This window comes from Pinus tabuliformis, chromosome 5_1 (assembly GCF_031772625.1).
Source record: "Pinus tabuliformis cultivar Carrire ecotype Pingquan chromosome 5_1, CPIR1, whole genome shotgun sequence".
Classification (NCBI taxonomy): domain Eukaryota; kingdom Viridiplantae; phylum Streptophyta; class Pinopsida; order Pinales; family Pinaceae; genus Pinus; species Pinus tabuliformis.
In genome coordinates this window covers 359,603,327-359,618,291 of record NC_142305.1, presented here as the reverse complement: position 1 = coordinate 359,618,291, position 14,965 = coordinate 359,603,327, and positions in this window count along the sequence as shown.

Below are 14,965 nucleotides of genomic sequence, written 5' to 3'. Positions count from 1 at the left end.
TGTGTGATTCTCCAAAAACTCTATTCTCTAGGTTGACTGGAGATATGCTGCTCAGATCAAAAATATGGTCTCACCATCATGATCTTTGCAAAATTCTAAAAAATTTGAGTATAAAGTCAGTTGCATTCTGATTCTGGCGAATTTCAGCCTCCAAGGAATCTGGAGATTCCTTCAAGATTCTTTTTTGTTGGGAATCCTAAAACTTTTTGCTCAGATGGTGATTTTGATTTCACCATTGCTTTCTCTACAAAGTTCCAATTAAAATGACTATAAACTTCATATCATTATAAGAAAATGAAAATTTACCTCGCCACAGAAACTTCGGGCATCAAGGAATATTCTATCTCAAAATACATGCCATCATTCTGCCTCTTGGAAATATGTCAAGGTTCCACCCTATTCATGGTTCCACCTCTGAGTTAAAATAATATTATTCACTAAAAAACATGCATGTCCTCTTCCCTGGGTGCATTGCGATAATGAGGGTTTATATAGAAGTTCTCTGGCGGATTAATCAAGGCATTGGCAGTGTACACGGTGGTAAAAATACAGCTTGTTTCAGGAGAGGTTGGGAGATCAAATCCCACCACTCCTTATTTAGCATGGGTTTTTTTTTTGTGTGGAGGGTCCTTGGAGGTGGCCTAACCATGCTGACCGAGCAGGTTGAAGCCCCGCCACCTCTGGCTATGACAAGTGGCACTTGTCGGGGCCAGGTCCTCTAGCAGGCGTCCCGACCAATATACAATGTATATTTATATATCATATGGCTGATGGGGAGTGGCGAGGTTGGTGCCCTACCACCCCATAGGTTTTTTTTTTTTTTCAAGAAACCTATGGTCCTTTCTTATTTTAACAAAAATAAGGGTCAGTGGGTATTTTAAAGAGGCAACAATTTTACCTGTTATGTTTGATATATTCTGGTGACTGCTGCTGGTGCAATTTGTAGGTCCATTAACCATACAACTTGGCCAAGTCAACCATGAACTTTTATTGAACCTATCTCCTCCATAAGAGCTCAGATTTGAGTGATGTTTGTGCTGTTGGAATGAGGTCGATCAACACTTCGATCTGATGGCGTGTTTGTTGAAATTTGAAAACTCTGAATTTTGACCATGGCTGAGCCCTCTTGGACTTCTACATGTGTCTAGAGCCACTTGGATCACTTACCCTGCAAGATTCTATTTTATCAATTATCATCGAAGCCCTCAATAGCCTTATCATAAATTCTACTTTCGTTCTGTGAAGATACAACCAATCCATACCTAAAAGCATACTATATGATCCCAATGGAAGCACATTTAGATGTGCTGGTGTAGGGATGCCATTCAACTCAAATCCACAATCTCTTACCCAATGATGAAATAACTTCTTGTTACTTCTAGAAAACTGCATAAACCAAGACTATGCATGAAATTATTTTCTCAAACCACACATATCCACGAGTTGAGGATTAACATAACTATAATTCAATCTAGGGTCATTAAAAATAGAAACAACTTGATCACAAACTTTACCTTCCATCACAATAATGGATTCTTAGTGATCTTTCTTCTTGTTGTCCACCACTGCATTAATATTAGCAATGTTATGTCCAACATCCTGAACTGTCTATGCCTCCTGGGCACTATAGATATGAGGCCTGCCAATTTGATACAATAGACAGTCCTTCTTATGATGATCTTTTCAACAATACAATGCTACAATGGTCCCCTACCTTCACCTCTATTCTTCTTCTCTCGAGGATGAGACCCATGTCCCTTCTCAACTACATTAAACTTCTTGTAGGCATCGTTTTCTTTCGCACATGCATCCTGAGGTGTTCCCCGCTTTGGTGACCACTTCCATTTAACTTTCTTATTCCCTTTGAATTGCACATAGGCTCAACTTTACACTTTGACCATGGTTTAGTTTCTTGATGGCTTCCTCTAGGGACTGGGGCTCATCAAACTCAATCTGGTCTCTATATGTCGTTGGAAACACACTTATGAACCTTTGAATCCTTGCTTTCTCATCCTTGAGGTAAGGAACACACCTTAAAAAGTTGAGGAACCTGCTAGTATACTCATCATCTATCATGGAACACATCTGTAGCTCATAAAAATACTTAGCTATATCATCATAATACCTTTTAGATAGGTAATTCGTCTTAAATATTCTCTCAAACTCTTCCCAAATCTACTCCTCTTCTCAAATGCATTTGACATTCCTCCCACTAGATATTTTATTTCCCTATAATACTGAAGGTAGATATCTTGGCTTTCATGTTCTCTAGATAGTTACAAAATCTAAAGATTTTCTTCATCCCAAGCAACCATAAACATGAATCTTCTGACTTCTTCATCTCTCTATGAAATGTAGGAGGCTTGACTTTCTTGAATTCCTACAAAAATTATTCATTCCTCCTATAAGGATGACGATGATGATGGTGGTGATGATGTATCCTTCACAAGGAACTATAACAAAACCCATATATACCAGTCCTTGCATCAAGTGTACCCAATGATATGCCACCTCTGACTCTGTCCCCTCTATCCAACTTATGTTCTGACTGAGACTTGCTACCATATGCCGCATTAGTCTTCTCTTCTTATTCTTGACCAATCCTTGTTTGTCCATATCTTTTCAAGACTAACAAACTTTGAAGGATAATTGCATTGACCTCTTCCTATATTTATTGAGCCCTTGCAAGTCCTTCCTAAGCCTCAACCAATCTGTCATTATTTTCCTTGCAACTTATGTTCATTTCCCTCAAACTCCTCAATGTGTCTGCTATATCAAGAGAATACTCATCTCCTTGTTGCCCAACTGATCTGTAAGGAGAGTGACGTGAACTGTATTACACCATTTTTTTTTTGTCATATTTGATTCTCTTCTTCCTGAAAGTATACCTTGTAAGGTAACCAAAATATAAACATAATCGTCATACCTTAGTGAAGTTTATAGGCATCTATCTCATATGGAAAATTAGTCCAGATTAGCATGATACATTAGAGTCATAAGAACATCAATATGCCAACATCATTCATGACAATAAAAACTACATACCATGACCTCATGCATGAAACCTATAACCATGAAAATGCATACATAACAACATGCATATATCCCATTTGGTCCTACTATTTGTACCATGATCTAATACAACACTATGGTATTACATATTACCCAGAAAGAGCACAACCTTCTTTGATACCACTTTGTAATGTCACCTCCCACATTTACCTACTGTCACTAGTGTGCCAGAGTAAACATGAGCGAAGGGCTACTATGACAAGACTCAAATCCCTAATTACATTTAAGGAAGTGAAATAAAAAATCTAAAACTTTAGTGACTTCCCTCAAGTGTTAGAGGACCCACATGAGCTAAACAACCACTCCAAGCACCCAAACCCTGAGATAACTTTCTTTTCAGTGATATGGAGCCCAATTAGTTTGTATAACAAGGCAAGCCAACAACAGTAACCCTCCATTTGCATGGAAAACCCTACTTCCCGCCAAATGCAGTCTAAATTTTCTAGTCCTAAGGATCTGACCCCAAAATATAATACACCGTTTTAGGTCCTGACTCTCAAGCACTTCCTAAAAGTTAATGAAACCTTCAAAAATGATAAATGACACTAGGAAAAATCCACTAACAAAAAATTTAGACAAGGACTTGACCTAACTACGCCTAACCGTAACATTCATTTCGTCAAACACATGGTGAACATGAAATCTATAGGTCATGAATGCATATATGAACATATAGATCTGAATCCTATCTAAGAATCATGATGAAGGTATAATGCCCTATCCAAATAATTGCAATCACATCTATTAGGTCATGCATTCAATAACCATGCATCTACCAATCAAACTTAATAAGAGCCGTAACTGGAATTTGTCATAAAACCATTCTTATAACCATCATATAACCTAAATAATAATAACAATAGAACAACCATCAAATAAACATCATAACAAGTACATTTTCTTATAAAATGCGACGGGAAATCAACTCTTATTAACATATGCCAAGCCAACCAAGTCAGGGACTCCCATGTACAACACAACTATATATTTGGCTGAACAAAATCTCGCTTTCAGTCAGTCACCCCCATTCCATATTCCAAGCATGAATATGGGATATCATGGGATTACCAATACATAAACAACTAGGGAATCTAGAGGTTAAACCAGTTAAACTGGTCTTGAGATCACAAAACCAAACCAATCTTGGATGCCTCAGAATTCCTTCACCATCCATTGAGGAATTTTCTTGTCTCCACCCACTTGCCGAGGGCTTCCTAGAGAAAACCATCTCCACCCCTAACCCTTGGGAGTTTTATTGAGACCACCTTACCTGGATCTAAAACCGTTTGACAATCCAAAGCTCAACCAACAATGAATCCCATCACACCATGGCCCTCCAAAAATGGAAAGGAAAGTCTAAAACCATTGTCAAACTAGGAAAAACCCATCTCAATGACAAAAAATTGAACCAAATACACACATGCATGTACCATGCATGCCAATACCAACTAGGAAATAATAAATGCAACCAGTTACCTACAAGTATTCCTGCTGAAGCCACTTGATCGAACTTTTCCTTGCTTGATGCTTTCTTTCCTTTGCTTTCCTGTATAATACACATTATTGCTTGTGATCAAACTATTGTTTCTAAAATGAACGGTATAAATGCTTGATTATTTAGAGTGTTAGGAAATGTCTTCTTCTAAAACTACATATGATAAACTTGTACAATATTCTTCAATTAGTTACAATATCTTTTTTTTTGGTAGGTAAGCACCCACGGGGGATTTGAACCAGTGACCTATCGCAAGGAGTGCCTTAACAATGCACCCATTCACTGTCAATACAAAGCCCTGTGGCTAGTTACAATATACTTCAATCAGTTATGAAAAAATTATTTCTTAAATAATTAATGTTGTAAAAATATGAATTTTGTTTGAGCTATTAACTGAAATTATTAATCTATGGTTGTCACGCATGCCATAATTTTATACATGTCAACTTAATATGTTTTCCTCTTATTAAATTACTAAGTAAACACATGCTAATACTTGGTATTTAATACACTTATTTTCCTCTATGGAAATGCATAATTACGCTATTCATTATAGCTATTTTCCTCTTAAAGTTTTATCCATTAACTTTTAAGTATATGTGTGGCAAGAAAAATGGTGCTCGTTGGGGAAGTTTTGATATTCGAGCTTTCTTCCACCTATATTTTATTTTCCATCTTGAGAGCTACCACCTCTAGTATGAGGACCAACTTATGACCTAAAATAGGGAGCTCTTATTAACTTCCATTGGATTCCTTGACATTGAACCTTAATGGTTGAATCTGGAGAACAAAAAACAGTAGAAGAACATGGATGAGGTATTCCTGAAACCCCAAGTGATAAAGCCAAATAAAGTAAACAAAATAAGATCTAGAAACCATAATAATTGATAACATGACCAAACCAAGAGGTCAAAATAATATTACAAAACCTTTGGAAACACACAATGTCAACACTTGATCAAGTCTACATAGACAACACAATACTACATTCTCCTATAAACACTACCCACCATAGTTCCCAAGCTAGAAGAGGATACAACAATGAAACTGCAAGCCACATATAAACCAAAACCATAATATACAAACACAACCATCAAAAAAACAAAATCCATATAGAGATATAACCATAAAATAAAACAAAACCAAACCAGAATTGATAGAAGAACTAACTAACATAAGAAAAAAAAAGAAAAAAAAAAAACGTACAACATGAAAGAGTTGACTAGAAGAAAGTCCTAGACCTTTGACCCCAAATGAAATTGTAACACTCAATTTAAACCTGGGTGATACAAACATATGACATACCCTCGCATAAAAATTTCACCACCACCTTCAACTATAATATCACCCACCCCAACACCAACTGCGAGTAACCTCCACCTTGAATGAAAACCCTAGACATAACCATAAGTGTCACTGCTAACCCTCATGAGTCATATGTGCTTTACCATAATTTCTCAACAAAAATAACTTTGTGTAATGGCAGTAAAGGCCACCGTATCGCTTTAATATCATTCACCATCTCGTGGAGGCCATCCATCATGTCATATCAGTATATTACTTTATGTGAATATGCATGTCTAGTTTGGAATATAGTACATACAATTTTAATTTAATTATCAATAATAATTAGGTAGATGGTTTAGATTTGACCTGCATATAATATTCTATAACATTCTCAATAGTATACAAAAATCAAAGGATGAGATTTATTTCCAAAGTAGGTGTCTTCTTTTCCTTTTTGATTAAATTCATGAATTGGAAAAAAGTCATATGGACAAGTGTCATATGAAATGAGTTATGGTTTTTTGGGATGTGGGTTTGATAATACATGGCGTTGGATCATAGTATTGTAACAAAGTTTATTTATAGATTAAGAATATCCATCGTAAGGTGAAAGTGAATCTCCATGGTGAAATTTTGTTACATGTTTTTTGTTTAAATGTATATATGTATAACTCAGATATTAATTGTTCTTATCATAAAGAAAGCTATAATTTAGTTAATTCGTATGATTATTTTTAATCTTAGCAACATGAGATATATGATGAAGAAAGTGTTTTCATACTTATTATGGAATAATTCCCATGAGTATTTAGAAGACATATAATTCATATGGCTATGTTAATATATTTCTAATTAAAAATGTCTTTCTAATAAATATTTCAAAAATGTTTTGTTATGAAACTAGCTCACAAAATGATAGAAAAGAGAGATCCACGCCTTAGAATTCAGCCTCTTCGAGGGGGCAACCTCCTTTACATTACATAAATGAGAAATTCTTGGATCATACAAATGAAAAGACCTCCTTTCTATATATAGGAGTCTAAGGGGTCATAATATAATCAGAGCTGACATAACAATAATAATGTAAGGCCACAATAATAACAATAGTGGGCATCTATGGGGCACAATAGTAACAATATGGGCACTACATGGGTACATCAATATAATAAAGGGCTTTTACTAATAACAATAAGCGGTTACACTAGTAGTATAGGGGCCTAACATGCCCCTCTTCTTCAAAAAGTGTTGTCCTAAACGCTTGAGTAGTTCTTGATCCTTCTGTATAAAATTCTTGTCCTCCCATGTGGAATCTTCAGTGGGTAAGTTCTTCCACTTGATAAGATACTTTGAAATTGATCGGTTTTGTAGTTGTCGAGTTCTTGTTTCTGTGACTGCTCCAGGTTCCAATATGATTTTTCCTTCCTCTTCAATTTCTGCCAATATTGTTTGAATTGGGATCTTCTACAACTTTTGAATAGTGGCCATACTTCTTCATATTTCTTCCATTCATCCCTTGTTTCATTTATCCAATCTGGTTGGATAATAGAAATAGCACAGAACAATGCTTCCACATCCTCATCCTTTCTTGAGAGTGCATCTGCATCAAAATTTTGCTTCCACTTTCTATAGATGATGTCAAATTCATAACCCAACATATTTGTGACACATTTTTTTAGTTCTTCTAAAAATAATAGTTGTTCTAAAAAGTATTTAAGACTATCATGATCCATTTTTACCTTGAAGTGTCTTCAAATTCGGTAAGGTTGCCATTTTTTAATTGCATGTAGTATTGAAAACATTTCCTTATCATAAATAGCTTACTTGAGATGTAGCAGTAAAAATACCCAATCACCTACATCAAAAAAATTTTCACTACTATGTTGATCAACCTGTTGTTTCATTCGATTTTGCACCAAAGTGGAGTTATCCTTTAAATGTTGGAGAACTTGTTGTTGATGCTCGATGTGATCTTTCACTGCTTGAACCTTTTTCTTCTTGATATGTCCTTCTATATTTAGAGTTTTAGGAGTGGTAATTTCTTCCAATCCTTTACAAGATATGGTCGGATTCATTTCTTGATGCTCAATGTGAACTTCCACTTCTTGAACATTTTTCTTCTTGATATGTCCTTCTATCTTAATAGTTTGGGGAGTGGTAATTTCGACCAATGAATTACAAGATATGGTTGGATTCATTTCTTCTTTCTCGATGTGATATTTCAATTCTTGCACCTTTTTCTTCTTGATATGTGCCTCTATCTTGAGAGTCTAAGGAGTGGTAATTCTTGTCAGTGCTTTACAAGATATGGTCTGATTGAATTCTTCTTTCTCTAGGGTTGGATCCTGGCATATATCCTCTTCTGTTGATGTTTCTTGATCCCTTTCTTCCTCCTCTTCATACTCTATGTAAAATAATTTCTTCTCAGCACACTTATGACCTTTAGTGCATTTTCTATTGCAATTGTAACAAATCCCTTTTTCTCTTTTTTCTTCTAATTGTTGTGGTGTAACCCTTGTAGGTTGTGGAAGGCTAGGAGAAACAACACTTCCATATTTATAGTTGTGATGGGTAGACTTCCTTGTTTCCATAATTTTACTTTTGACTATGTCACAAAGCCCTTTTACTCTTTCCAATTGTTGTGGTGTTTCTCTAAAGAAGGTGTTGCTCTTTGTATCCTCATAATGTGCTATCATTTCCTCCGTGAAAATTGACCACGTAACAAGTTGTTTATGAGGCCAAAGCCCTTTATACCATAAAAATTGATCTGGTTCTAAATATGAAGATGCAATACATGCCTTTTGTAATAGTGGTACACCATGTATATCAAAATATTGTTCCATCTGAAGTATCCAATTTACCGGATCCTTGCCATCAAACTTCCTCATCTTGCTTTTTCTTGATTTTAGGAGCTCGATCTTGAAACAAATGTAACTATGTATTTTCGGATCTTTAAGTTCTAAAAATACAACCTACAGTAGCCCTCTATGTCCTCTTTCCAATGCCACCAGTGTGATCCAAATTGGATTCTCCAAGGAAGAGTTATGTGAAATTTTCCACAGTGACCTGATTATAGCCTAGTTTAGTAGAGTGAACTTGTACGACGTGCCACGAACCACTGTTTAGACCTTTGGCTCTGAAAACTATATAAAAGAAATTACAATCCATCCTCTTTCCATACCTTCTTACGAAATTTCAATCCATTGCCGAGAGAGAAAGTTATGTCGATTTTCCCTAGGTCACCTGTTTGGAATGTAATTCAGGAGTCTACAAAAAGACCAACTTCCATAGATCATATCTCTGCAAATGTAGCTCAAAAATCTCTAAAATTTGGATCCGAGATTCAGCACAATTTCTTCTCAAATGGGTTTTTCTTTTATCTTCTGAACATCACAGAAAAAAGTTATAATGAAAATGCCACAATGACCTATTTGGAGTAGCGAAACCGTAGAATCGAAAGCTTTGATACCAAATGTTATGAAACCAGCTCACAAAAAGATAGAAAAGAGAGATCCACGCCTTAAAATTCAGCCTCTTCGAGGGGGCAACCTCCTTTACATTACATAAATGAGCAATTATTGGATCATACAAATGAAAAGACCTCCTTTCTATATATAGGAGTCTAAGGGGTCATAATATAATTAGAGCCGACATAACAATAATAATGTAAGGCCACAATAATAACAATAGTGGGCTTCTATGGGGCACAATAGTAACAATATGGGCACTACATGGGTACATCAATATAATAAAGTGGTTGTACTAATAACAATAAGGGGTTAGACTAGTAGTATAGGGGCCTAACATGTTTGTTCATAAAAATTATATTTAGCCAAAGGCTTCCTATTTCAACATTAGGTGGAGGAAGACTTGTTGAGTTTTATTTTTTTTAATTTAATCGACGTTGGGGATACATTTTGGAACGAATATGCCAAGCATATCCTTCATAAAAGTTGATGATCGAAACTTGACGCATTGAGGGAGATAGAACCGTTGATAAAAAAATATTATTATTTAATTTATATATTTCAAACAATAGTCCATTATTGTACCTATTGCCATGGAAAGCCATCCTCCCTTACATGTCGTCTTCTGCTTTTTTTCTCGACAGAGTCGATTGCATCTCAGGATGTGCATGAGGGTGTTGAATCCAAATTCATGTCCGCTTGTCTTCGCCATCTGACGACACACTGTATATATTGGATTGTAATCTAATATGATCAAAATATGATTAGGAATAGGGTTGGTGTTTATCACATAGATCAACCATCGCCTCAACAGTCTCTATATTATGTTTTCATTTGGGGGAATGATTCTTGAAACGATGGATCATAGGTCCATCTTGAAACTCAAACGCTACAATTCTTTCTAATTTGATTGATGATCCCAAACATTGGTACCATGTCTGGCAACTTCCATTCATTGTCACGCCTTTGATATATTACTCGACTACCTATGGGATCTTATATAGTGAGACCAATATCTAGTACTTCACTTGAGCTACCTAGAAATCTCATTCACAACCAAAATTAGGTGCTCATCGGTTGGGGTCCCTAGACTCAAAAGCCATGAGTGACGGATCATTAAAGAGACCTGAGCAGTTTGAACTAGTGTCGCACTAGAAATAAAGTTCATATTAGACAACATTATGATAATGGAAGAGGTATGCAGAAATTATGTTGTATATTTCAACTTCCCATGAAGTTCTTAAAAAAATCACAAGAAACAAACCTACTCTACTACTCTGCGGAATTCAATTCACAATTTAGAACATCAAACACAAACATGCAATGAGAAATAACACACATACAAATAGTATTTTTTTCATGGGAAAGAAATCAACTAAAATCCCCTTACCTACTTGCATTAATTTGATGAATAGAGATATATTACAATTTCTAGCTCAATCTCAACTTAACTTGCATGTGAAAAACCTATCCCTTTGCTCATTGAAAAGTTCTGACCTAGAATTTGTGAATTTCTTCCTCTGCTTCAACCTCATATTTCCTTGTGCAATTCCTTAGTAATTAGGCCCCTATTATTTAGGAATTTCTTCAAAATTTATTTTGTAATTCCCATGGTTGATCATCTAACTCCATGAAACACCTCTACAGTCATGACTAGTCTACAACTGATGTTACAGTTCCTTTGAATCTCCACCACAGTTGGGGAACTAATTTTTTTTTCATGCATCAGCTATTTTGGGTTGATTGATCAGTTAATTGGATGATCATGGACTTTGACTAAAGTCCCACTGAAAAATAGGCATTCCACTAGTTTGTCAAATAGTTGGAACTAGTTTAACTAAAAAGCAACTTGAAATAACTCACTTTGATTTCTACAAATTAGAAATGACACATGCTTAACTGAACTCTAACTCCTCCAACATGAATTTTCCGAGTAAACTAGGTTATGCAAGCCATGCCACACAGGTTAACTATATACAAGTTGTCTTCTGATGTGGAAGTTTGAGTTTTCTCAATTTAATCAAGGAAAAATAAAATTACGAATCACTTGCTACATTTTTGACACTGGCTCTCAATGAGAAAGGGATTATGAACCATCCCTCTCCTACACTTGTGGAACTCGAACTTCCCTCTTGACAAAGCCTTTGTCAAAATGTTAACATCTTGTTCTTCTATCAGAATGTATTGTAGCAACATTAACCGCCTCTAAACATAGTCTCAAAATAGTGATACCTGATATCTATATGATTGAATTGATCGTGAAATATAGGATTCTTAAAGAGCTTAATGTAACTCTGATTAGCATATTATATGCGAGTTGGAGCCATCATCTGACCAACCAATCCAACAAATATCTTTCTCATCCAGATCGCCTCACATGTTACTTGACTTGCAGAAACTTATTCTTCTTTTCTCAAGCTTAGCACTAAATATCTTTACTTCTTGTTGTACTAAGAAATAGATACAGACCCAACACTGAAAATTCCTCGTGATGTAATATTTCATTCTAATGGAATCACCACCCAATCTGTATATGTGAATCCACATAGCTTCATTCCCTCTATCCATCTCTATCATAGTCTAAACTCAGTAGTACCTCTGATGTATCGTAAAAGATGATTAGTTTCCTTCCAAAATAATTTCGCTAGCCTAATCATAGCTTGGCTCAGTTGGTTGACTGCATAGCACATATCTCGTCATCTTTTCACAAGATACATTAGTGAACCCACTAGTTGTTGATAAATGGTAGCATCCACTTCTTTACTTGAAGTAGCATCCTTCTTCCTCCAGTTGGTCCCTAGAGGTGTCTCTATGGGTTTGTAACTGTCCATGCAAAACTTCTATAGTATCTCATTTTCATAGTTTTCTTTCAGAGACAAAGAATTCCCCATCACCTTTCTAGAATTCCAACCCAAGGAAGTAGAGCATGAGACCCATGTCCTTCATTTCAAATTCCCTTGCAAGGTCCTACTTGCAAGATCTGATCAGTTGCTCATCAATAGTTAAAATTAAATCATCAACATATAAGACAATAATAAGCAATTTACCTTATACCAAGATGTCATAGAGGTTTGGAGTTGCTTCACTTTTGGTGAAGTCCAAACTAGTGAGATAACTACCGATCCTGGTGTACCAAGTATGAGGTGATTGTTTGAGACTATACAATTCTCTCTTCAGTCTCCACACATAATAATGTCGATAAATTTTCTAAAAAAAAAATTCTTTCTCGATGTACTCCTCGTCTTCAATAACCCCATTGAGGCATTTTGTTTTTACATACATCTGGTGGATCTTCAACCCTATCTACGCAATCAGTGAAATAATTGATCTAATGGATGTGTGCCTCACTGCTAAAGCAAAGGTCTCGTCATAGTCAATTCCCCCAACTTGAGAGTACCCCTTGGGCCAAAAATCTTCCCTTATAGTTCTCTATGATTCTATCTATTGCATGCTTCACCTTGAAGACTCGTCTCGAACCCCTAACGGATTTATCTCTTGGTTTTGAGACCACTTCTTAAACAATGTTCTTTACAATGGATTCATATTCCTTCCCCATTTCATCAACCCATACAGGTTGCTCAACTTCTTCCTCAAAAGAGGATGGCTTAGTATATACAAGATTTGTCATTATGTAGTCAGTGTAACGATCCAGAGACCTCTTCCTGTCCAAATCTGAAGGAGCTCCCACATTCTCCCTCACATCATGAACAAGTATATCAGCTTCCTTGGTCCTTTTCCACCCTTCTCTAGATGGTTATGCTTTAGTGGATGTCTCCACTCTATGATCCTCTACTTGTAGCTACTCCAAAACTTCTTGAGGCTCCTCCTTTGGAGCTAAAATCTCCTCTTCTAGTGGGATCTAAAGCTCCCTCTCAAGAGAGCACTGCATCACTTTCCCCTCATCAAAATTTACATCACTTTGCACAACTATAATTATGGGAGATGGCATGTGGATACGGTAGTTGTGGGGAGTTTATGTGTAACCCACAAATATTGCCAATTCTCTTTTTGACTCAAGCTTCTTCCTTGATTCTTTGGACACATGGAAGTAAACAGATGCTCCAAAAATACTGAAGTGCAGCACATTCATATTTATCATTGAGAAAGCCTCCTCTAGTGTAATCATGCCAAAAATATGATGAGAAATTTGGCGTTGCAAATAGACTGTTTCATTACATGCTTCAGCCCACAAATGCAGAGGTAGGCCTTGGTCATGGAACATCGTCCTCGCTACTCCAACAATGCTACAATTCTTTCTCTTGGTCACCCTATTAGGTTGTGGATCGTGGGGTGTTCTAAAATCTCATTGAATCCCTTCTTTTGCATAGAAATGTTTTAACTAATTCGACACGTACTCATCTCCATTATCACTCCTGAGAGCCTTCACCTTCTTTTCAATTTTTTCTCAACTAGTGCCATGAATTTTAGGGACTTGGAGAATTTCTCATATTTCTTCTGCATGAGGAAGATCCAACACTTACTTGGGAAGCCATTAATGAAAATGGAAAAAATATTTATGTCTCGCAGTGGAGGATATCAATAAAGGTGCATAGACATCAGAGTGGATCCTTTCCAATACTTCATGTTCTTTACTATCTCGATCATCGAATGTGGATTTTATCTACTACCCCAAGGTATCCTTTGCATACATCCCGCTGTTCAAGTGCTCCTTTGGGGATGTTAGTGGTTATTTCATGCATAATATTCAAGGTGCCATGATGCAAATGGACAAGTCAATTCTGGGAAATTTCACTGACATCGCACGATTGCACTTTCTCCGCCTTAGTGCTTAATGTAGCACAATATTCCACATCTAGCTTATACAGGTTCTTCACATGAAAACCAATCTACTTCACTTGTATCTTCACTATGTGTCTCAGGAATTATTTTCCTTTGCTAAGGATCACATCATAACCACAGTCTTCCAAAACTACAACAAAGATTATATTTTTCTTTAGGCCCAGAACGAACATGACATTCTTGATCTTGAGAGGGGAGCTTGACTCCCTCTAAAAGGTGATTGTACAAACTCTGATCATGTTATACCTTCTGTCATTCCCTATCTCGATGTGCAATTGGAGATATTTCTCCTCAAGTCACTGAAACATCTTTACACCATGTCATGTGGAGTGAGGCACTTGAGTCCAAGTACCTCATGCTCCTCATTACTATGTTTGACATGCATGCAATAAGGTTAAAGTTAAACTTGAACTATGAAGTGAAGGCTTTACATGATACTCCTCCTGAGGTCTTCTTCCTTACCTTTTAGTTTTGACACTTCATGGCATATCGCCTGAATTCATCCCAATGGAAGCATTTAATTTTGGAAAAATATTTCTTGTTAGCCCTTTGGCTAGATTTTGGTTTGGTTTAAGATTTCCTCCCTTTTCCTTTCTTTCACTATCAGACCAATGAAAGTTTTTCTTCATCCTCACCCTTGGATGAAGTCCCATCTCTCGTATTCAGCCTTATTTCCTCCTATACAAAATTGGATCATAAGCATTCCAAATTTTGTAGTATCTCTCTTCTGTTCAACAAATCATGGTAGTAATGCCAACTCTTAAGAAGGTTTAGAAGGGAAACCCTTACCAAGTTTTCATCTAAAACAATAACACTAAGTCGGCTAAGCTCATCACGAGCTTGTATG